We start from the raw sequence: 24,947 nt of genomic DNA, 5'->3' as shown, positions 1-24,947 counted from the left end.
GTGGAGCTGCGATTCCCCTGCCCCAGGCAGCAGCTGTGGCAGCACAAGCCCTGCTGGGGGGCTCCTTCCCCCCCCACATCTCCCTGGAGCGCCCTGGGCAGCTCACCGGGCAGGCTGAGTGCTGAGCCTGGCAGGCGGCAGAGTCCCATATCCGGCACACAGCCCCAGGGGCACAGCAGGGACCCTACTCTGCAGGACAGCCCTGGTGAAGAGTGAGCAAAGCCTCAAAATGGTGGTAAGGTAACACTTTGCTATAGAAAGGGAAAGGGGAACTTAACAGAAACCAAGACAAAGGGTAACTGTAGATAGTTTACATTTAAAAGGGCAGGGAAAGGGGGAATTACAGACACTTAGTCAAAAGAAAACCAGAGAAGAGGGCAATAAAGATAAGAAGAAACTGTCCAGAGACCTCTGACAAGAAGAAGGATTAGATACCCCCGGGCAAGACGATGCTTACGTGGGAGAATGGTACCAGCAGATAACACCAAGAAGAAAACAGAAGAAGAATTTCACCCCAAAACAACGGCAAGGGTCGCGGGGAATGGGGTCAGGGGGAATGAGGGAATGGGGTTGCGGGGAACGGAGCCATAGGGAATGTAATGAATATGTAATCAAACTGAGGAGGAGACTATTGATTATGTATTAGCTTAACCTATATCTGTAACACACTTTTCTCCTTACGGTGTGCAAGTTTGGTGGAGCTATCCCCCTTGCACCCGGCGCTGCGCAACGCTGGAATAAACATACCTGCTTTATAACCCATCTCTGGATTATAGAGTTTGATTCCGCAAGTCAATTTGGCACCCCAGATGGGACCCTCTCTGTTCGGCTGCAGGACCAGCTGAGAAGGGGGACGCCTTTGGCGCGCCCCGAGATTTCTCGGAAGGACTCCCCTCCCTCATCTGATCACTGCAGGAGCAGACAAGAACCATCTCTCGGCGGACCAGGTATGTGAAATGGGGGACCCGTAAGTCGTGAGGAGACGTCCTACGCAGGGCACAGTGGAGTCGGCGTGCTCCCCCCAGGGATGTGAGCTCACGGGTTAGGTTAGGTTGCCGGCTGGGTTAGGACTCCCTAGGGAGTGCCTACAAAGGGGCCAGTAAGTCGTACGCATGGTAAAAGGGCTGTTGCTCACATTCAGGTGATTGCTAATTGGGCAGAGCTTGTCTGCTCTCTAGTACAGGGTGATTTGGGTAATCCTGGGATAATTAGTATCGTACAGCGCTGTCTATATAGGTGACCTAAGTCAACAACTAGCACCGGTGTTCTTAACATCTTTGGTTAAGCTTAACAAATGATATTTGAAAATGTAATTTTGTTTGAATTTGTTTGTCGTGTGAGTGTGGTGTGAGTGAGACGCAGCACAGCTGCGGGGCGAGTGTGGAGTCCCGACCTGCGGTTCCGTCCTCCCGCGAGGGAAACGGCCGGGGACGGACGAAGCGAAAGTTGTCTCCAATACTTGTTTGTCTTTGTTTTAATACTTGTTTATTTTGTATTATTAATTACTGGTTGTTGTAAAGTATGTGGTCATAAGTCATAACAATGCTGTTGTGTCAGAAGTGGTTTTACTTATAAAAGAATACGGTGGTTTATATTAAGTTACGATGGGAAAATCACAGAGCAAAGAGGTCCCTGCGCGCTCACCCCTGGGGTGTATACTGGCACACTGGCGAGATATTGCTGGGAAATCAAGAGAAACCCTGAGTCGGAAAAACTTGATTAAATATTGTAATCAATGGTGGTTGGTGTATAAGCTGGAGGATAGGGACAATGAACATATAGAGGGATGTCTGTGTGGAATGAGTATCAAGCCATTTATGTGATACTGTGTTCTGCCTGCGAAGAGGTGTAAGGAAGGTGGGTCAGTCAGTGCTGGCTCTGTAGCGAGAGGTGTATAACTGAACAATATGGATTGCTATGGGAAAGTTATAAGGTAGTAAGAGTGTTTTTGGAAACTGAAGAACTGTGTTTTTTGATTTGTGGGTTTTGAAGGGAATGGGACAAACTGTTTGGCTGGTATAAGAAAGTGTAGTTGTTAATGTCATACGGAAGTATTGTTGAGGGTACGTGGAAGTGTAAATGAGGGTACAAATAGTGGAATAGTGTACAGAGGAAAAAGGGTTAAAGAGAAAGTGAGTTTATCTGTGCTGGCATGAGAACAACCCCCCCGCACCGTTCCCCTGCAATCAGAACTCTCAGAGTGGGAGAGGGAGCCAGGGTAAGAGACTGCTGCTGTAAACAGCAAAGGGGAAGGTGGAGAGGACAGGGCACTGGAAGTGAGAATAGCCTTCATGTGCAGAGATCTGGGAAATCTGAAATCTGGGCAGCACTGGATGGCTCTGGAGAGGAGGTGAAATGTAATGATTAGAGTTTGGAAAGTGAGAAAGTTTGGGAAGGACAAAAGTTGAGGAAGGCAAAGATAAAAACAGGGATGTCAGGTCTGAAGAGAGGTGTACAATAAGAAGAAAACAAACAAACAACAACAACAACAACAAATAACAAAACAAACACCTGATTGAGAATCAGAGATGTTCAGGGAATTGAGAATAATAACAGCTGTTTCTGTTGTGGTGCTAGAGTAGGGCCATAGGACCCAGGGATCCCCCACGAGGAAAGCGGGGGGAGGGAGGCTTGAAGAGCCCAGGGAGGGCTCTGCCCCGCTGGAATGAAAGCAGTGTGCAAATGCAGTGGGACACTGGTAGAGAAATCCGACCAAGCTGAGTGAGAAGGAATTGCCTCTGATTGCAGAACTGAACAATGAGAACTTGGGAAGTTAACCCTAGCAGATACACCGATGAAACTGCAGCTAAGGAAGCAGGATAAATTAGTTCATTTTCTGATGGATATGGGAGCTTCTTACTACCCATAGATGGTTTTGTAACATTAGTAGGTGCTACTGCCCAACAAGAAAAGGCTTACTTTTGGAATTAATTAAATATAAGCTAAGAAAACAAGTAGGAATACAGAAATTCTTGTACCTGTCAGGTTACCCTGGCAAGAAATTTAATAAAACTGGAGCTAAGGGTCAAACAATATTGGCTGATTAAGAATTGTAAGTCTGACTATTAACACAAACTGGGAAAAACAATGTTATACCCCCAGGAGCCACAGCAATCTCAACTAAGACACACTTAGGGGTGTGGGCATCAGGGCCAAAATTAAGCCCTAAATACAAGTTAAAAGCAAGAGCTCACCCACTCAGGGTAAAGTGGTGCCCTTTGAGGATATGTGACTGTAGAAGGACAAAAGAAATAATAGATAATTTTTTGAGTTTGAATTACTAATTGAATGGGAATCCAAGTACAAAACTCCAATTTTGCCAATTTGCTAAATTTTCGGATAACAAGTGCTTTAGTTTGGTAGAAGACATGAGGACAAGTAATGGAATTGTTGAATGGATACACTCAGTGATGGAAAATCCATGCACTTTATCAACCAAGTTAAGGAATGAATAGGTGGAGTTTACCTTCTGGATTTGAGGGATGTCTCTTCTGCCTGGTTTGGCTAAAGGAAGCCTAAGGTTATTTGCCTTTGAATAGGAAAACCCTAACAGAGGGAGAAGAGACTCAGTTAACCTGGACAGTGTTACCCAGGGTTGTGAGAACAGCTGAATGATTTTTGAGAACTAGTCAACTCATGAGCCTGAGACCTGGGATCCTCCATCCTAGGGTGGAACTTTACTGGAGCATGTGGATGCCACAGCAACAAAAGGACTGTGTACAATAGACTGAGAGTTTGCTGAGTTTCTTGGTTTACAGAAAGCACAAATAACTCAGAAATTACAGCTGGACTTTGGACCTTAAGGACTGCCAAGAAAGAAGCCATCTGCTAAGCCCCTGAGCTGCAAACTGTCAAGGAACTCCATACGTTCCCAGGAATGACAGGAGGGTGCTGACCATGGATACACAGCTACGGACTGATGGTAAACCTCAAACAGCTTGAAGTGAGTAAGGGATGGTGCCTGAGGGCAGTGGCTGCACTAGTGCTCAATATTCAAGAAGCCTATAAATCTACACTGGGCCAAAGGACACCAGTTTTAATATCTCATACAGTGTTTACTGTATTGGAGGCAAAAGGGGGACATTAGTTCATTGGCTCTCACCCCAAAGATTCCTGAAATACCAGGCCATCCTGGTAGAGCAAGGTGATGTAGAAATAATTGTGACTAATATTGTCAACCCAGTATCTTTCCTTAGCGGAACTCCCGGAGAACCACTATTACATGACTGCTTTGAAACAACTGAAGCTGCACATTCCAGCCGGTCAGTCGAACCTGAAGGACGAACCCTTAGAAGATGCAGAAGACGCCTGGTTTACCAGCAACTGCAGTTTTATGAGACAAGGAGACTGTAAGGCAGGACATGCAGTAACTGCTACTGACCAGGTAATCGAAGCACAGCCACCAGCTGTGGGGACTTCCCCTCAGAAGGCTGAAATAACTGCCTTGACGAGAGCTTTAATCATATGGACAGATGCTATATATGTGCCACACGCTCATAGTACCATCTGAAAAGAGCAAGGATTGCTCACACACAAGAAAAACAGCCTGATTTAAATCTACCAATGGTTATTATATGTTGTAAAAGACATCAGAAATGTAACACTGTACAGGAAACAGAAAATAAGCTGATAGATCAGATGGCAGAACAGGCAGTTGAAGAAGGCTTCAATTCCAGACGGTAAACTTAAAATCTCTGAAGCCAAGTCAAAACCTGTAAAATATTCTAAAGAGAACAGGAGTCCAATTAATAATTTAGAAAGGAAGAGAGCAAGCTGACAGATGTGTGCATGCCCAAATGGACACATTATTATGCCCTTTAGTATTTTATGGAAATTGGTTATAAGGGAAGATAAGAGAATATATTGAGCAAACCAACACTACAAAGTACAGTCCCAGTACCAGGAACAGGGCACAAGTGGGCCTCATGGGAGAGGGCCTTCCAGGGCAACAACAGCAAATTGAGTTCACAGAACTCCCAAGAAAAGGGGGGTATCGCTGTATGAAAATTTCTGTAACCTTAGAAACAATTGAGGATGCTGCTGCAGATGCCTGATGGACAATCCAAAAGGAGATATCCTGTTTATCCAAAGATGCATTGCAACATGGAGTAGGCAGGGATAACACCGATTGGGGAATAGTTTTCTCTGGATCATGGGATAAACTTACTAGTTGCCAAATTTAGGATGACTAAAACAGCTTTTCTTAGCCTGCATCACCTTGCTACTCTTGGTGTGTTTTACTTGTGTTGTTATAAGATGTCTTTTGTGTCTGTACCAAGGTACTGGAAGGGAATACGAGGTTTGGAAGAGACATGAGCTGAGACAAAAAGGTAGAGAGCGGAGCCTATTTTGAGACCCATTAAGAATCTAGCAGGTAAAAGCCTGCTAGATTAAAGAAAAGCGGGGAATTGAAGAGTGAGCAAAGCCTCAAAATGGTGGTAAGGTAACACTTTGCTATAGAAAGGGAAAGGGGAACTTCACAGAAACCAAGACAAAGGGTAACTGTACATTTAAAAGTGCAGGGAAAGGGGGAATTGCAGACACTTAGTCAAAATAAAGCCAGAGAAGAGGGCAATAAAGATAAGAAGAAACTGTCCGGAGACCTCTGACTAGAAGGATTAGATCCCCCCCCCCCCCCGGGCAAGATGATGCCGACATGGGAGAACAATAACAGCAGATAACACCAAGAAGAAAACAGAAGAAGAATTTCACCCCAAAACATCGGCAAGGGTCGCGGGGAATGGGGTCAGGGGGAATGAGGGAATGGGGTCGCGGGGAACGGGGCCATAGGGAATGTAATGAATATGTAATCAAACTGAGGAGGAGACTATTGATTATGTATTAGCTTAACCTATATCTGTAACACACTTTTCTCTTTACAGTGTGCAAGTTTGGAGGAGCTATCCCCCTTGCACCCGGCGCTGCGCAACGCTGGAATAAACATACCTGCTTTATAACCCATCTCTGGATTATAGAGTTTGATTCCGCAAGTCACTGGGCACCCGCCTGCAGCCCCGGCTGCACAGCCTGCAGCTGTGCTGGGACATGCAGCTCCCCCCCTAACTCTTATGCTGCAGCACAGAAGCCCTCAGCTGGAGCAGAAGTCTTTTTTCCACTGTAAAGAACATGCATTATCTGTAGCCAATCTGCTACGGAATGTCCCAGATTTAGTTAACTATCAATTAAAAGCAGCTGCATTGCCTACTGCATGAGACTTAGCGTGTCGTGGTCTGTGAGCAATGCTCCTTCAGAGAGCTCGCAGTGCGCTCACACAGTACATATCTTGTAAGCTCACTCCAATTTCTCTCCTCTCTTTCTGTCACCTGCAGGTTGTGCTGTGCACAAGAGCTGCTCCTCAGCACAGCTGTCTCTGTGCAGCTCTGCCCAGTTTTATGAGCTCCCTGAGTCCCAGAAGCCCGGACAAGCAAGCAGCAGATGATGTCATTTTTATCCTTCTAAGTCATCTCTCCTGACATGTCCCTGGGTCCTCATGGCCAACAGCTCATGAAAGACAACAGCATCATGTCTCTGCTTTGAAATCCGCTCAGTTAACCACCACATGTCCAGTGGTCAGTGACTGATTGGAGACATGTAGCGAGTACTACCAGAGTTCGTTTGATGAATCACAAAGGGCACCCAGACAAGGACGGGGTGGTTTGGACTTTCTCTGTGCAGGACAGTGATCCAGCTGAGGCAGTGCAGGAGTCTCATCCCTTGTCAGAAATCCTGGAGCTGAAATGGGATACAGCTCCCCACAGAACCACAGGAGCTGGGATTCCTCTGGTTCAGTTCAGAAGTGCACAAGGAGTTGCCTGCATGTGAGCTCCTGCTCTGAGTCCTTGGTCCTTCATCTGGGAGGCAGCTGCTCACACACAGACACTGTGTAATGCCCAAGGTGCCTGGGCTGCTCCTGATGTGTGCCAGTGTTTGTAAACCGTGTGGGAAATCCCTGAGATAGACACCTCCTTCCTGGGCATCAGCTGAGGGCCAGAGAAGGGATAGCACCGGCTGTCTGGTGAATTCACATGCAGCTACAAGAGCAGCACAGGGCCTTCGGGAAAGCCATGCCATAAGTGCGTCTGTGCTGCTAAGTCAACTCCAAGACCCATGATGGGTCTAATGTCTGTGTGCCACCTTCTGCACACTGATACCATAGATGAGCTGCAGACCTGCGCTCCTGTTAGGACCACAGGGACACAGTTAAATGGCTTCCACAACTTCACTGTAGCGCAAGGGGGATACAGAGTCTTTAGGATGGATGGGCGAGGATTCAAGGAAGGGTGACTGCCCTCTGTGAGAGTGCACTTAGCTCTGCCTGGGGATGGAAGAGCAGCCAGGTCAGAGCTAATGGAAATGGTAAAGAGAGGATTCCCACAGTGTCTGTTCCTGGCTTCTTGATCATGGAGAGCAAGTGGAAGGTGCCCTCTGCAGACAGATGCGAGTCTCATGTTGTCAAACCTGAGTCCCCTTTGGGAGTCTTTTGCACTGCAGTAACAACAGCAGGGACAGCACAGCAGGGCATGTGCCATCCAGCAGATCTGTGGAGAGCACAGATGGCAGATTCTTAACCAAGCCATGGAGGAACAAAATAGGAGAGGTGCTCTGCTGGATCTCATACTGTCCGGCAATGAAGGTCTGGCGGGAACTGTGAAGGTCAAAGGGGCATCAGGCCAAGTACAAGACGCAAATTTATCTCTTTTATTTATTTATTTATTTATATATATATATATATATATATATTTTTATTTGAGTCTGTAAGCTTAAAAGATGTTCATTAATGTCAATAAAATTGACAGAAAAAATTGAAGACAATGAGCGAAATCAATGAAAATGTGTTTACCCTTCTCAACATGAGAAATTCTCATGAGTCTTGTCCCATTTTAAGTTGTAAATATGAATCTGTGAGGTGATTTGATGTCTTTTTTTTTTTTTTTTTCTTTTTTAATTCTTTTTCTGAAACTACGATGTTTTTCAGAACTGTGTTTGCTGGGCATGAATGCCATACAGTTCAGGGACACAGACACTGGTGCTAGTGCCAATGCCCTGTGACTAAATCCTGGCGTCACCGCTGCTCTTCCCTGCTGCCTATTTGATGTCCCTCATCCTCCAGGTGTCTCCTGCTCTCCTAAATAAATGGCCGTGGCTAAGGTCATGTTTTCAGCAGGCAATTTAGACACACGCTCATGCCACAGCCTGCCAGATTTCCCCATCCCTTGCTCTTTGTTCAGTCAGATACCTCCCAATTATCTGTCTGATTTCTGACTTTTAGAGGGATGACTCAAATTTGCTCCATCTCGCCAAAGTCTGATGGACTGTGTTGTCAGCTCCTTCACCGTGATTCTATCTATCCTTTTTTATTTTTTATTTTTTCTTTTTCTCTTTCTTTTTCTTTTTGTATGTGGATTTCTTCCTCTTTTTCTTTCCTCTTCCTTTTCCTTTTCCTTTTCCTTTTCTTTTTCCTTTTCCTTTGCCTTCTCCTTCTCTTTCTCTTTCGTTTTTTTTCTTTTTCTCTGTTTTTTTTCATGCTTTAAAAAAATCATGAATTCTGTAAGATGTTCATTAATGTCAGTAAAAGTGAAAAAAGAGTTGAAGATAAAGATAGAAATCAATAAGAATGTGTTAGCCTGTCTCAATGTGTGAAATACGAGTCCTGTTCAATTTTAAGTTGATACCTCCCAAATCCCTGGCTGATCTATCCCAGGGAGATTACTGAAATTTGCTCCATTCCCCAAAGTCTGTTGTCAAATCCTTCACCGTGATTCTATCTATCCCATCCTATCTGTTTCTAACTCATTTCCTGTGCAAATATTCCCTATGAAAGATAAACATCAATAGAAGCAGCTCGGATATAGCATGCAGTTGATCACTGTATTTTACTGTTCATTCAATTGCATCAACTTTCCTTCTGTTTGTTGGCCATAAATAAAGAGAATTCTTTCTTTTTCTGTGTGCAGCTGGTTCTCTGTGGAAAGCCAGTGGGAGTTGGTACAAAGGAGGTTTAACACTGAGTGGGTGACGGCAGAGGAGAAGAGTGATGTGAGGAAAAGTGATGCAAGTCCCATGGGGCCAATGTGAGTAGAAGAGGGGTGGGGAGGTTGAGGAGGAACTTTGACCACACAGAAACAGAATAGAACTCATTGGGACATCTTGGATTGACATCAGTTGCAAAGTGCTTCTTTAACTTCTTGTATAAACCCAACTATAAATAAATAGACAATAAATGCATTTTGGATTCTTGCTCTTTAAGCTCTCTCCATTTTGCTGAACAAGTTCTGAAAACCTGAAGAAGAGAACAGGAAGGCACAAGGCACTGGAGACTCTTTAGGTTATAATGGGCCCCAGGGCGCATTTGATGCTGAGTTCATCAGCCTCCAGTGCAGAGAGATGTTTGCACAAAGTACTTAACAAGACAAAGTCAGAAGTAACAGTAAAGTTTCTTGGAGCATTAATGGGCCCACTGAGGAACATTAACAGGCAAGCTTCCCAAGGGACTTGTTAGAGAAGATAATTGGAAGCCATGACTCCAGTCAGGCAAAGGTACTGGAATGGTTGACTTGCGGAATCAAACTCTATAATCCAAAGAGGGGTTATAAAGCAGGTATGTTTATTCCAGCATTGCGCAGCCCCGGGTGCAAGGGGGATAGCTCCACCAAACTTGCACACCGTAAGGAGAAAAGTGTGTTACATATATAGGTCAAGCTAATACATAATCAATAGTCTCCTCCTCAGTTTGATTACATATTCATTACATTCCCTATGGCCCCATTCCTCACAACCCCATTCCCTCATTCCCCCTGACCCCATTCCCTGCGACCCTTGCCGTTGTTTTGGGGTGAAATTCTTCTTCTGTTTTCTTCTTGGTGTTATCTGCTGCTATCGTTCTCCCATGTCAGCATCATCTTGCCCGGGGGTATCTAATCCTTCTTCTTGTCAGAGGTCTCCGGACAGTTTCTTCTTATCTTTATTGCCCTCTTCTCTGGTTTTCTTTTGACAAAGTGTCTGTAATTCCCCTTTTCCCTGCCCTTTTAAATGTAAACTATCTACAGTTACCCTTTGTCTTGGTTTCTGTGAAGTTCCCCTTTCTATAGCAAAGTGTTACCTTACCACCATTTTGAGGCTTTGCTCACTCTTCATGGTGGCTCTGATGCTGAGAAACCCCTCCTTTGTCTTATGAAGCAGAAAGCCCTGATTCCCCGAACCTTAGCAGGGAGGACCTCATTTTGACTAAGGATCCTTCCTGGAGCAGTGAGTCGGAAGTCTGTATGATGTTTAATGAAAGACATGGGGACAGAAGATCCCAGGCTCTGCATGTGGTGCAAGGATGCTGTCAAGTTCATGTCCCGTGTGTGCCCTGTGTCTCATCACAGGATGTAGGATGTGAGAAGGGCCCAGTCTGAACAAGCAGTCAATCCCAATGAAACTCTGAACTTCAGATCTCTCAGTTCCAGTGCCCTCCTGTGCACACCCTCCCATAATTTGATGTCCTTTATTTTCTGCATTGCCCAGAAGTGCACCCACTGCTCCAGGTGATGCTGCAGCAGTGCAGTGCACACAGGGACAATCCATTCCCTCACCCAGATGGCAATAAATTGCTTGATGCGCTCCAGGGGACTGTTGGCTTTCCTGGCTGCCTGGGCACACTGCTGAATCATGTTCAATTTGATTCTGACCAGGACCTCCAATTCTTTTCAGTCAGACATCTCTCATGTGTCCCATATCCAGCCAGTGTGTATGTCCAGGGTTGCCCCTAGCCAGGTGCACAAGCAGACACTTTTTCTTGTTATGCTTTATGCACTTGGTGCTTTGTACCAACTGGTACCCAGTTCTCTGACTTGTCCACATCTCACTGCAAGTTCTCTCCACCCTCAGTGGAGGCAACAGCACCTCCTCATCTGGTCACATCAGCAAACTTGCTCAGAACATCTTCTAGTCCTGAATGCAAGTCATCCACAAAAACATGAAAGAGAAGTGGCCCTATAATGGAGCCCTGGGGACCCCTGATAGTGACCATCTGTTACCTCGATCTGGTAACCTGGAAAGTCAAGTCCCTTTGTGAATGTGTATCGACGGCCCCGACCAAGTCACAGCTGTTTGTTACACCAATATGGTCAGCGGTAAAATGGCGTTTATTGGAATGTGAGGGTCCCTTATATAGGTATCCAGTTTCATCTTTATCTTTTTTACATATGCATGACCCAGCAGGGGAGGGCCTATCACGTTACATCCCGAGGGTCCGATTTCGCCTAATACAACATTTCCCTCTCCCCATGCTTAACAAAACCATGCCCCGTTACAACGCAAGCGCCGATCCTAATCCTAACATATAAAAGTGTTAGTACTTATATAATTTAAACTTTGTCACATATTAACTATAAAGTGAGGCATACAGGTTAAAAAGCATGCAGAGATAAGTGGTGCAATGTCTAACAATGTTAGCGGTGTTCTAAACAGTATGCCCAAGGCATCTTTGGTTATATTATACAGTTCATCCTTCTGCTCAAAGCTTCTCGTATATCTGCTGGAACTCCATTCTCTCATTCAAAGTCCTTGCACCTGTGCCTCTTGAACCAGCAGCAGGAAATCTATTGCAGCTCTATTCTGTAAAACAGCATGCCTGAAAGAAAAGTACTCAGCTTTCGATTAGTTTTCCGTTTCTCCCAGACCGCCCTTTTGGGTGATCACTGCATCAGGTTTTATTTTTCTCGACGGGACCCATAAAATTTTTCTGGATTCTCTATCCTTTACTGTGCCATAACCTCTTCGTTCATAATGATTGATTGCATAATGTGCTGTGCCAATACTTCCGCCTGCTGGGCTACCGGGATCATACCTCTGTGACCTTCCCCCTCCCCAAGGACACGTATCTTGTCCTTCAGGAGAGGTTGGCCCTTTCCACAATTGCTTGCCCCTGGGAATTCCCAGGGATTCCTGTTGAGTGAGATATTCCCCAATGCTCGAGCCATTCTTGAGTAGATCACGAGATGAAGCGCGAGCCATTGTCTGTCTTGATGTGTCGCAGCACACCAAGGACCATGATGGCAGTGGCCCAGTGTCGCTGAGCTGCAGGGGACTTAAATGTTAACATAATCATCATCACTCAATCAAAACCTTGACTGATAATGCGCTAAACATAAGGTTACATGTAAGGTCATAATTTTTTGAGTAGACATATACACACTCATTCCAGCATTCATTTTAGACAATTCTATAAATGGAAATTTCTAAGCTAATGTATTATTACTTATCGATAACTATGAGGTGGCAAACCACCAAAAGGAGAGAGAAGGAACACAATAGTGGTGGATGCCATAGGCAGTGCCTGCAGGGCGTCCCCTGCTTCAAAGTGCACTTTGTCTTTCTCACCCATCACAGACTCTCTCCTGTGCAGGGTTTTTTCACACGTACTCCATATATGCATGGCCAGTGCATGATACAGAGCCCAGGTGGAACACCTGCTCATAAAACATAACAAACCACTATATTAGATCTCTCTACAATACAAACTACTCAGAAAAGTTATTTACAGCTATAGTTACTTATTTCTACTGTTACTTGCTTCACCCTTAGCTCCCCCCCCCTTTATCTTTTAATTGGTAAGCTTTTTCTTGTTGACCTACTCCTACTATAGATACAAAAATCATCTATGGGTAATAATTCTTGATGCAGTATAGAGTGAGATGCACCTGTAACTGTCAGAAAACAAAGATCTTAACACCGCTGTGTGCACGCTGCGTTCAGCCCACTGGGGGCAAAACTCATCCTGGGATCTTCAGGTCCTGCTCTAGTAAAGCTGCCACCGTTCCATCCAACTCCACCACCACAATTCCCCCTCCATACAATTTCCAAGCTCCATAAATAAATTTGTCCAAGTACCCTACCCTAGTTCCCTAAATGTGTATATTATTGGGAGAAAATGAAGACATTCTTGCTCCGACTAGCAAGAGATACTTCTAATGTTTTGCTTTTGACCCCATTCAGAAGTAACGATTTGTTTACTTTCACAAGCGGAGGAGGATGAGGGGGGGGGGCCAGGGAGGAGGGGCAGCGCGGGGGTTTGCATTCTCTTGCTGGCACTTAAAATTCTCTGGCTAGAGCAGATCACATTCAATATTTTAACTCACTGTTCTTTTGTAACCTTTTTGCTGTTTTTTGTTTTTCACAATTCCACTACTCGTACCCTCAATTACACTTCCATGTAACATTAATAATTCCACTTCCATATAGCATTCATGTTTACACATCCCTATAACATTAACAGTTCCATATACCATTTGCATTTATACTTTCATATACAAACACTTCTAGGTTTTTCAAAAGCAATAAACTTCTTGGAGAAGCACAAACGTCAAAAAATTACTTTCTCACTTCCCCAAGAGGTGCACACACAAAACTTTCCAAATTCCAAGATACGTTACAAGTTACTTAAACCACCAATCTTCAAGCCATAACCAAATTATGTAGTTTTAACACATCCAAGGACTGATATCAATCACAATCCACAACCACAACAAACAAAAACATAGATGAAAAAGACTTCTCAAAGTTGTTAACAGCAGTTTAACCGACTCCGACTGCCCATGGCTCTCTCATCAGCTGGTCTTGTTTCAGCTTCAGAGACTCCACTCGTGCCCGGGGCCCCCTGACCGGACCCCCAATTAACGATAAAAAGGAATGCCTCCCTTATCTTTGACCAATCCGAGACTTGGTCGCTCTTGTTCTCCCCTCTCCCTCCCCCCAGGTAGAGCCGGACCAGCAGCCCACCCTCTTGGGGAAGGGTTATGATGACTAGGAACGCCTCCGCCTCCGCCCCCGCTGATGCGGATTGGCTTCCATCTTGGTTACGCCTATCCACCCCGCCCCCCGGGGCAGAGCCACACCCACAACCCATCCCATCTCGAGGAAAGGACCCATCCTCCCGCCCCTGCTCACTCCCCTTCCCCACCCCCAAGGATGGGCGAAGGAGTGCAGAAGACACCGGTTGCTTTGGATACCGATATGGGGCCTCATAGGAAGGCTTCTGCGGGTCAAGAGATAAGGATGTGGAATGTGTGGAATGCCGCTGGACAGGGCCGTCTGCTTGTTGTTCAGCCGGAGTGATGGGTGCGGTCGGGATGGCTCGCGCCACCTTGTCTTTGTCTTTCAAATCCTCACATCTGCAAGAGAAAAAGCCTCCCGACCCAATTCCCAAAGCAGCCCCAAGCCGAGCATCAGTCTTCCCTTCTTTCCAAGCCGCTTTCAGCGCCCCAAGCACCAACCCCCACGTTTTGATCTCAGCATCTTTCTGCTCATTCATTGCACGCTCACAGAGCGAAAAAGTTAAAGAGTCCCACTTATTGTGATCCAAAATCTCCCGAGGAGAGGAAAGCTCCCTCTCCTTTTCAAGACAACTAATGTCCTTCTTAGAAGGCGTATCTTTCCTACCATAGTAGGTTTTACAAAGTTGCAATACTACTCTAATAACGGAATCCATTTACCCAGAGACCTAAAGTCTTCCTGGTCTTCTACGAACTATCGGCCGTAGGATAGGCGCAGCGCTGCATTCCCCTTTGCACCCCACCGAGAGTGCTTCCACGGGCTCGAACCGTGGATACCGCGTCCGTCAGCGCGGTTTTAGCCGTCGCACACTCACCTCCAGGACTTTCCTCACACGGGGCACCATTTGTTACCTCGATCTGGTAACCTGGAAAGTCAAGTCCCTTTGTGAATGTGTATCGACGGCCCCGACCAAGTCACAGCTGTTTGTTACACCAATATGATCAGTGGTAAAATGGCGTTTATTGGAATGTGAGGGTCCCTTATATAGGTATCCAGTTTCATCTTTATCTTTTTTACATATGCATGACCCAGCAGGGGAGGGCCTATCACGTTACATCCCGAGGGTCCGATTTCGCCTAATACAACAACCATCTACCAGCCTGATGGAACCCAATTACTACAATCCTTTGGGCCTGACCTATTGACCAGCTGTTCACCTACCACGTTATGTTTGTGTTTAGCCATATGCAGTACATTCTGTACAGAAGAGTACTGTGAGAAATAGTCTCAGAAGCTCTTCTGAAATCTTCAAGGATAACATCAACTGGCTTCCCTTGTTCGGCTAAATGCATAACTAAGTCATAAAAGGATCTATAGTTAAACAGGACCGTCTCCTTTTGAACTTGTGTTGGCTGCGACCAATGACAGACATTCGGCAGGGCTGAAGAGGTTGCTTCCAAAGGCAGGGCTCCCGTGTGCGCTGTGGGAGCTCAAAATGGACTCCAAGGGGCCCAACAAGGATGGCCTGGCCAGCAGGCTGCAGCACGGCCGGGTAAGGCTTGGACTTGACAGGCCTCTCCTCCTGACCCTGAGGGTACGTACAGCAGAGCTTCTGCCTGGAGGGATCACATCCATATGGCAAGGCAGGCTTCGGCTGGTTAGTGAGCAAGGCCGGGAAAGCTCGCTGTTGTGGTTTTGTAATTTGGTTGGTATTGCTATTCCACATCAGAATGTCATGTGGGATAATGGGAGTTAAGGGGACAACGTTTTTCTTTCTTTTCTTTTTCTGTGGACTACCTTAAATGGGCATGGGGGGAGGGAAGTGGCACTGGAGGGAAGGTCAGGAAGGGGTTGGGGTCTAAGCCGGTTCCCTGCAGGAGACAGCGTAATTGGAACTTCCCACCTCCCACAGCCTATCGGTGAGATTTCGCCTTTTTTTTCTCCTTGTTGAAACTCTCTCTTTGCTGTTTAGTGTCACAGGGTTCATTAAAATGCCGCTTGTTCTCAGATCGTTGTTTTTTTTTCATTTTTTCCCTCCCTAGGGGGAAATTCCTATTCGCAATCTCCCTCACCATCCACTCTCTTGGAGCGCACGTGGCCGGGCCGTGCCTCTGTGCAGTACCACGCTGTTAGAGCAGGGATGTACTTTGTCCCTTCTCTCCCCGGGTTTATTTCCACTGTCACGGAGTGAGCTCTAGAGAGAACTCTGTGACAAAACGCATCAATCACGTCACAGCTTCAACTATGGCACTTATGACTCTTGGATTGCAAGCAGCACGTACTGTGCGGCCATCACCTGCCTCCTGATGAGGCCTTGGATGAGCCAGATAACAGTTAGTGTAAAGCATAAGATCACAGAGCCAATTTCCAGACACATGAGCACAGTGCCATGAACACCACCAAACCACAACCAATTCCAGAAGTCAGAGATACCCAGCTTGCTGCCCCACAAGTCGCGACTGATGTACCCTTTCTTTTCTAAGAGCCTCTGCAAAGCATCCTTCACTCACTGCAGGGTGGTAGTAGTGTTCTTTTCCCCGTCGGAGGTTCTATTCCTTTTGAGCGTGTTAAGAACCTCAGTCATTACTGCAATCCCGGTGACCTTGGTTAGTGGCCAATGGAGGGTGGAGCAGCACCCTCTGAAGTTCCTCCTCTTCCTCATCCTCCTCATCCACCAGCACTCAAAATGCCCCTGGCATGTTGCACGGCACAGCCACTGAGTAGGTGCAAATGAGGGCTCGCCAAGGGTCCTGGCATGTCAGGTGTTGTTTACCGACACATTGAAGGTAAAAACTGAGATATTAAGTCTTGCGCTGTAGTTCCCTGGCTTCAAGAAATACCCAAGGAGGGAAACCCCAAATGAGCAGAGTGAGAAAGGGTCCCCTACAGTGATAAGGCCAGGCATATCACGCCATTCTCCCGGTGGGAAGTCAGAGTGGCCAACTCTTTCCAGAAAGGAGATGCCACATGGTTGAGCAGAAGTGAAAGAATCAAGGATAGGCAATGTAGAGGTCTTACCCTGGAGTTCATGGAAGATTGTATTTCAGGATTTAAGAAATCTAGTCTTGAACTGAAACATCTTTGTCTGGAGTATATGACTCCCTGGCCGTCCAATCTGGTCTGATTCTGCAAACACAATGACAATGCAAAGCGTCAGCGAGTCACTGCTATCCTAGCTAAGCCTATAACAATAACAGTAAATGAAAAGCAGATGTATCCTTCTATTCAGGCTAGAATATGGGGAAGCCTTGAACAGATCACAGATCTCCTTGACGTAATGCTGGACAGTTTCATCAAAATTTGTGCCACAGGGGACTTAGGATCCATTAAGGCTGAAGTTACAGCAACCACCACAGCCCTTCTTGAACTGTTCTCGTCCGACTTCTTTGACTCCTCCCCTCCCACCCCTGTTGATGGTTCCTGATCTAAAGTCGCTTTGGCATCGGTATTTGGTATTTCACCAGCCACAGGCTCCATCTGATTCCCCTTGTCCAGTGCCGCGTCTGAGGGAGTGGCAAGGTTGTCAGACTCAGACTTGGGACAAACCTTATTAGACAAGCAGTCATACACTGCTTTCCATAGCTGCTGTGATTCCTCCGCCCAGGAAAAAAGACATTGCAATGACCCAAAGGCTGGAAGCAGATTTGCTGCTTCTTTACTACCAGTGCAAGAATAGTTCTGGAATAGTTATCCTCCCGCCTTCTCTAAATTACCTTTTCTAATGCATTCCCCAGGGGTTGAGCCAAACCGCTTCTTCATCATCCAGTGTATTAGCGGCTTCAGTTCCTTTTCATGGACTGGATAGTCCACATTCTGCCCTGTCCCTGTTAGCATACTCACCACTCGCTTCAATGAAGCCATAATGAGCAGCCTTCTCTCACCACGAGTGTGCACTCAGTTGTATCAAATTGGGGTCACCAAATGTTGCCACGATGCTAAAGACCTGCGTTGATTGAATGGCAAACCAGCTAGGCTAGCCCCCTACATTCTGGACATCCACAGCTCAGAGCACACAGAACAGACACACGCACCGAGTACCCCTGACCCAAATGTCCCACACATGTGTCCGTCCCCTGGTGCACTCAGGCAGAATGTAAATGAGTTTCAGGAAAATAATGAATATGAAGATGAGTTCCAGGAAATTTGTTGGATATGTATCTGTTTGGCTTTCAAATATATAACACTTCTGCTTGCAGGTATGCAAGATAAGAATGATCCCCTTACACCAGGTGCCTGATAAACATATTCCTACTTTATAACCTAACTCTGGGTTATAGAGTTTGATTCCGCAACTCAAAGCCATGCCTCTGGAATCAGTCTGTCCACTGATGAATAAATAATATGTCATCCAAATGCATTCAGCAGAGATGAGCCTGCTGTCTATCAAGAGCTTTCAGCCATGGAGCCCCAGGGAAATCTCCAGGGGAAGCAGTGAGGAAGAGAAACTCAAATCCTCGAGTGTGCTGATCTGGGCTGGGCTCCTGGGATACAGGGAGCTCATACATGTGGGCAAAGCTGCAGAGAGACAGCTGTGCCCAGGAGCAGCTCTTGTGCACAGCACAGCCTGCATCTCCCAAATTTTTAGTATCAGCTTAATGTTTTGGTGCTTTGTTTTCAAAGTGGTGTCCTATGTGCAGATCTTCATTGCCGTGCTGAGGATGCCCTCTGAGCAGGGACGGCACAAAGCCTTCTCCACGTGCCTTCCTCACCTGGCCGTGGTCTCCCTCTTTCTCATCACTGCCTTTTTTGCCTACCTGAAGCTCCCTTCACTTTCCTCCCCACTCCTGGATCTGACAGTTGCACTTCTGTACTTAGTGGTTCCTCCAGCACTGAACCCTATTATCTAAAGCTTGAGGAACAGGGAGATCAAGCACGCTCTCAGCAGGGTGTTGCAATATGCACTATTCCAGGTTCCATAAAGTGCACATCTTCCTCACAAGATTCCCTGTGATGGTTCTTTATCTTTTATTCGTGTTTGTATTTTTGATTTTGTGTAATACTGTATTTTGCAAATACACCAGATTGGTGTATGCCCGCAGTTATTGGCCCCGACCAAGCGGTTGTTCAGACACGCAAGGGTTAGCGCACAGGCTTGAAGAACCATATGCCACCAGTGGTGCCCCTTGTGAGGCAAGACTGTTGTGTTTTATCCCCCTGTGTGGGTGCTATACTGGGGTAGACGGTGCACTGTATCACACTCGCACAACTAACAAAAGACAAAAGGCAAGGTGACTAGCTTCAACCAACAGCACCTTTATCTGCCAGCAACATTCCACTGCATGAGCTTGAATCCCCGCCCCATATCCTTGGCAGTCATTATACCCATTATTGTGTAACTCTACCTCTCCTGTTGGAGGGGGAAAGGGGGAAGAGAAAGGGGTGGAGCTCGTAAGGCCAGAAAGGGGTGGTTCTTCTGCCTCTGTAAGAGACCATGCTTTTTACATTACTGTCTCAAAGTTTGCTGAAATGGACAAGTTCAGGCAAGTCCTGGCCAAGGTTCCAGGGTTCCCTTTGTCTGAGACACACAGGAACCAAGGTTCGAGAAATCCCTTTGTTCAAGAGATGGACAAGTCCGGGAGCTATGAAAGGGAGATAAGATGCAGGTTAATGGCCCTAAAGTGGTCTTTTTGTGTGGGCCTATCTCAAGGAAGATGGCCATCTCCGAGGAATTCACATGACTCTGACCCAAGCCTTCCAGAAATGTCACGAAAGCTGGGAAGAAGAAGGATAAAAAGGGCACGTACAAACCCCGAATGGAGGTTTTCTGACACCAGATGCCTCACTACGGAAACAAGGAGGTTTTCTGTCATCAAATGCCTCTCTACATGAACGCCTGCATGCTGAAGAAGATGCCTGCATGCTGAAGAACCTTTTAGGTTTTCTAGGTATCTGACCTCAGATTCCTCCACCGTTGTCCTACTGCTGCCTACTGTCTCTTCTGAGATTGCTGCTCGAGACTCTGCTTCGTGAGACCTCGCTGCCCGAGACTCTGCTTCTTGAGACCTCGCTACGTTGACCACTTTCTCTGCGTTTCACCGATCTGCTGTTTGCGGCCTGCTACACTGCTGCTGCTCTCCCCTACGCTTGTTTTGCCCCAGACCAACGTTAACAACGTGCTACGGGACACTGCTGCATCCAGGAGGTGACTATTACCCGCTTTAACGTAATTCTTGCTCTTTTCTACCTTTTTCTATCGCCTACTTTCCCTTCCCATCACCCTAATTTTGATATTCGTCGCTCTCCCTTCCCCATCCCCTCAATTGTCTATCATTTCTAATAAACTGGTCGGATCAACATTTGAATGCTCTTCTTCTTAATCTCACGCCAGGCATAACATATCAAAAGAACCTATGCCTCACTCCTAAATTGGAGCGAGACAGCCCCCCCCCAGTGAATGTGGTGAATGGTCGTAAGGCTGCGATGGGGACCAGAGGATGCTGGTGTGGCCCGATCACAGATTGGTTAAAAATAAGAGAAGAGGTGGAAGAAAAAGGCTTTTCGGTGGCCGTAGAGGCGTTCTGTGAAGTGATGAATAATAACCTTAATAATATAATAACTTTAATAATATTGCTTCTGGATAAGCAGAAGTCCGCAACCTTAACCAACGAGGGGCTTGCAGATGCTATCACTAATGTGATGGCTGCAGCTTCTGTACCACTGCGAGCCATAGAGCCTTCCAAAGGCCCTTGTTATCAGTGTGGCCAGTATGGTCAAATTAAGGCTCAGTGTAAAGCTACAAGTGGGGGAGAGAGAGAAAAAATTGCATGTCAGCAGAGAGAGAAAAAATTGCTTGTCAGCTGTGTGGTAAGGGAGGACATACCGCTTGGCCATGCAGAAACCACAGAGTCCAGCCACAGGGAAACGGGGGGGATGGGGGGGGGGCACAGGCCCGACGCCCCTCCCACATTCCACAGAAAGGGCCATCAACAACACCTATACTCAACCCACTGGTTATGCCAGCTTCACCCTTGAAGTTCATAACACACATACCATGGTGTTAACACTAGACGGTCAAGATCGCCCCTTAGTCAGGGCTTTCATGTCCTACCTTGACTTGCCGCCTGACTTCTCAGGTTGTTACTCCGTTCTGATTACAGCGCTTATTGATTCGGGAGCGGATGGGATGTTACATAAGGACTGGCCTGAAGCTTGGCCAGTGGGCCCCTCTCAGGTGATTAGAGGGGTGGGAGTGACCACCTCTAAAAGGTCCCTGGCTGAGGTGGAAACTGTCATAGTTAACAGAGACGGCTCGCTGGAAAAACTGGCTTTGCTTGTTCCGCTTATTACCAAAATACCAGGGAGTCAACTAGGACAGGATTTCATAAACAGCGTGGGTGCACATATTACAAATTTATAATATAGACCACTGTCTACCAATTGTCTACCACACATGCAATCCCATTGCGGTGGAAACAGGACGCATGCCCCGTTTGGGTAGATCAGTGTCCACTTCCTCATGATAAACTTGATGCACTCCAACAGTTAGTCTCACAAGAGCTTCCATTTGGACATATAGTTCCCTCCCTCAGTCAATGGCACACTCTGATCTTTGTCATCAAGAAACGCTCTGGTGCCTTTCGCTTGCTGTGCCCAATTAGTACCTTTCAGAGCAGTACAGCAATGAGGGCCAGTGTTATCAGCTATATCCAAAGAATGGCCACTGGTGGTCATAGATCTTAAAGACTGCTTTTTCTCCATTCCCCTCGCAGAAGAAGATTGGGAGACGTTTGCCTTCATGGTATCGACACTCAATTATTAAAGTCCCGCTAAGAGATTTCAGTGGTGTGTCCTCCCGCAAGGAATGACGTATCCACCATGATCTGTTAGTTAGCAGTAGGCGGAGTGTTAGAATCAATCAGGTGAGATTTCCCTCAATATATGATCCTGCATTACATGGATAACCTTTTGCTTGCAGCCCCTACCGAGTTAGGGTTACAGACACTTGAAACACAGGTAATCACCACGCTTACTGCTGCTGGGTTCACTGTTTCGGAGCACAAAGTACAGAGAGGCCCAGGAGTTGAATACCTGGGGTATAAGTTTGGTCCTGAATGGTGCAACCTGATGGCCTTGATATTCAGCCACATATAGAGTAACTATGGGACATACAGAAATTGTTGGGAGCCCTCCAGTGGGTTCAGGGCGCCTTGGGAATATCTCCACAATTAATGAAGCCCTTTTATGATCAGCTGAGAGGGTCTAACCCAAGGGAGTCCCGAGAACTGACCCCCTAGATGGCTGCAGCTTGGCAAGAGATCTTACAGAGCTGTATGGAAAAGTTGCTTAAGCGGTGGGATCCTGCCCAGGCCCTTGAAATAGCTGTTTGTAGGTGCGAGGCAGGTGCCGCTGCTATGCTGGACCATTCCCTCGATGCTAAACCACAACTGCTTTGGTGGCTGTTTTCGCTACAGCCTACACGTGCCTACACATCTTGGACTGAGATACTAGCAGTGCTGCTCAGGAGATCCTGACTGCTTTCATTACAGGTCCTGGGGAAAGAGCCTGATACTTGCCGAGTGTGTTTTGTGATGTACAGCCGCTCCCTGAGAGCCTCCTCACAGGGTTACAGGACTTCGGAGGGACGATCACGTCCTCGGACACCCTGCCTATCTTTGATGTAGCTAAACCTCTGGATGTTTCTCTGTGGTTTCGAGTTCAAACCTCTCCGCTTGAGGGGCCTACACTGTTCACAGATGCCTCTTCAAGAACAGGCCAGGGGGCAGTGGTTTGGCAAGCATCTAATAATAACTGGCAGACCGCTATTTTCGTAGACCCAGTGGTTAGTGTGCAGATGCTTGAAGTAATGGCCGTAGCAGTTTCAGTTCACTTTTGGCTGGAGATACCCTGTAATATTGTCACTGATTCCACATTTGCTGCCAATCAGCTGACCAGGATGGGCCGAGAGGGCTTCCCAAGTACAAAAGCTGCTGGTGTTTTGGAAGAAGGCCTGGCTACCTGCATAGCCCCTATTGCAATCTTCCATGTGCATAGCCACTCTGAGGTGCCAGGTTTCTTCACCACAGGCAATGAGGTAGCAGATAGAGCTGCTAGTACACACATTTTTACAGTTCAGGATGCCTGTGATCTTCACTCCACCCTTCAAATAGGTGCCCATACGCTATCTAGGACTTGCTCCATTCCGCTGTCTGTTGCACACGATGTTGCCCAAACATGCCCTCTTTGCAATTCAGCGCTGGTGATAGGGGTGGGAGTGAACCCTCGTAGTCCTGCCCCATTGCAGGTCTGGCAGAAGGATTTCACTTGAGAAGACTGCACGGGGCCCCGCAAATTGTTGGCGTTAACAGTGGACACGTCTTCAACTGTCATTGTAGCCAGTCAGCATGATAAAGCAAACTCATCGGCAGCACAGAGTCACTGGACTGTTGCTATTGCTGTAGTTGGCCAACTTTGTCAGATCAAGAACGATAATGGGTCCTGTTTCATGTCTCGCTCAACAAAGAAATGGTTAGCAACATGGGAGATCCATCATATCACGAGTATCCCTGGTATCCCATGGGCTTCCCTGCTGCAACGTTGTTTGACAAACTGTTTTGATAGTATAAGACAGTGTAATTGTTACTGGCACGTGGAAATGTACTTGAGGCTATGTGGAAGTGTATCTGAGGGTACAAATAGTGGAAGAGTTTACAGAGGAAAAAAGGGTTAAAGAGAAAGTGAGTTTATCTGCACTGACATGAGAGCAAGCCCCCACACCGTTCCTCTGTGAGCAGAGCAGAGCAGAGCAGAGACACAGTCCCCATGTATCAGATAGTGTTATTCTGCTTACCAAATGAATGAGCTCACAACAGAAGAGGCAGATCTTCCTCTCTGCACCATCTGTGGCATACTCTGGAGTTCAAGGCATTGCAAAGCTATGGCACATCTACGTTCTTGCACTGATGACACCTTAGTATGTTCTGGGCTCTCATTTCAATGGCATCTAAAGAAGTCTAGGGTCATGCCAGCTGACAGGAAGCTGGAAAATGTTGTCTCATTGTAAGGAAGAGCAAGAAAGATGACAGGGGCAATTATGGACCTCTCAGTCTCACTCCAGTTCTTGGTAAAATTATGGAGAAAGTGATGGTGGGAGTGACTGAAAAACACCTGACGAACAATTGGGTCATTGGTCACAGCCAACACAACTTCCTGAGGGGAAGGTCCTGTTTAACTGTAGGTCTTTTCATGACAAGGTTACCAAATTGGTTGACCAAGGGTAGATAGTTGAGGTTACCAGTAGAGCTTTTGAGACTATTTCTCACAGTACCCTTCTGCACAGAATATACTGCATACGGCACCAGGTCCATAAAATATAACAAGAACAAGTGCCTGATTGTGCACCTGGGTAGGGGCAACACTGGACATGCACACTGACTAGGTATGGGACACTGGAGAGCGGTATGACTGAAAAGGACTGGGGGTCCTGCACAACATCTAACTGAACGTGAGTCAGCAGTGTGCCTAGGCAGCAAGGAAGGCAAACGGTCCCCTGGAGTGCATCAAGCAAGTTATTGCAATCTGGGTGAGGTAAAGGATCATCCCTGTCTGCTCTGCACTGCTACAGCCTCACCTGGATCACTGGGTGCACTTCTGGGCACCACAGAGGACATTAAACTATGGGAGAGTGTGCACAGGAGGGCACTGGAACTCAGAGATCTGAAGTTCAGAGTTTCACTGTAACTGACTGCTTGTTCAGACTGAGCCCTTCTCACACCCCATATCCTGCGCTGAGACACAGTGAAGAGTGAGCAAAGCCTCAAAATGGTGGTAAGGTAACACTTTGCTATAGAAAGGGAAAGGGGAACTTAACAGAAACCAAGACAAAGGGTAACTGTAGATAGTTTACATTTAAAAGGGCAGGGAAAGGGGGAATTACAGACACTTAGTCAAAAGAAAACCAGAGAAGAGGGCAATAAAGATAAGAAGAAACTGTCCAGAGACCTCTGACAAGAAGAAGGATTAGATACCCCCGGGCAAGACGATGCTTACCTGGGAGAATGGTACCAGCAGATAACACCAAGAAGAAAACAGAAGAAGAATTTCACCCCAAAACAACGGCAAGGGTCGCGGGGAATGGGGTCAGGGGGAATGAGGGAATGGGGTTGCGGGGAACGGAGCCATAGGGAATGTAATGAATATGTAATCAAACTGAGGAGGAGACTATTGATTATGTATTAGCTTAACCTATATCTGTA

The 24,947-nt window shown here is 46.6% G+C and overlaps 2 protein-coding genes across 2 annotated transcripts in view; one reads left to right on the top strand and one right to left on the bottom strand.

Moving 5' to 3' along the window:
* LOC146754532 (uncharacterized) overlaps window positions 1-24,947 on the bottom strand; it is a 336,576-nt gene that overhangs the window by 114,681 nt on the left and 196,948 nt on the right. The window lies entirely within an intron of this gene.
* LOC146754534 (uncharacterized) overlaps window positions 1-24,947 on the top strand; it is a 329,845-nt gene that overhangs the window by 210,781 nt on the left and 94,117 nt on the right. The window lies entirely within an intron of this gene.

Source organism: Coturnix japonica, chromosome W (assembly GCF_054131305.1).
Source record: "Coturnix japonica strain WE chromosome W, WE-NBRP24, whole genome shotgun sequence".
Lineage (NCBI taxonomy): Eukaryota > Metazoa > Chordata > Aves > Galliformes > Phasianidae > Coturnix > Coturnix japonica.
The sequence above is the reverse complement of the archived record's forward strand: the minus strand, read 5'-3'. Positions and strand labels throughout refer to the sequence as shown.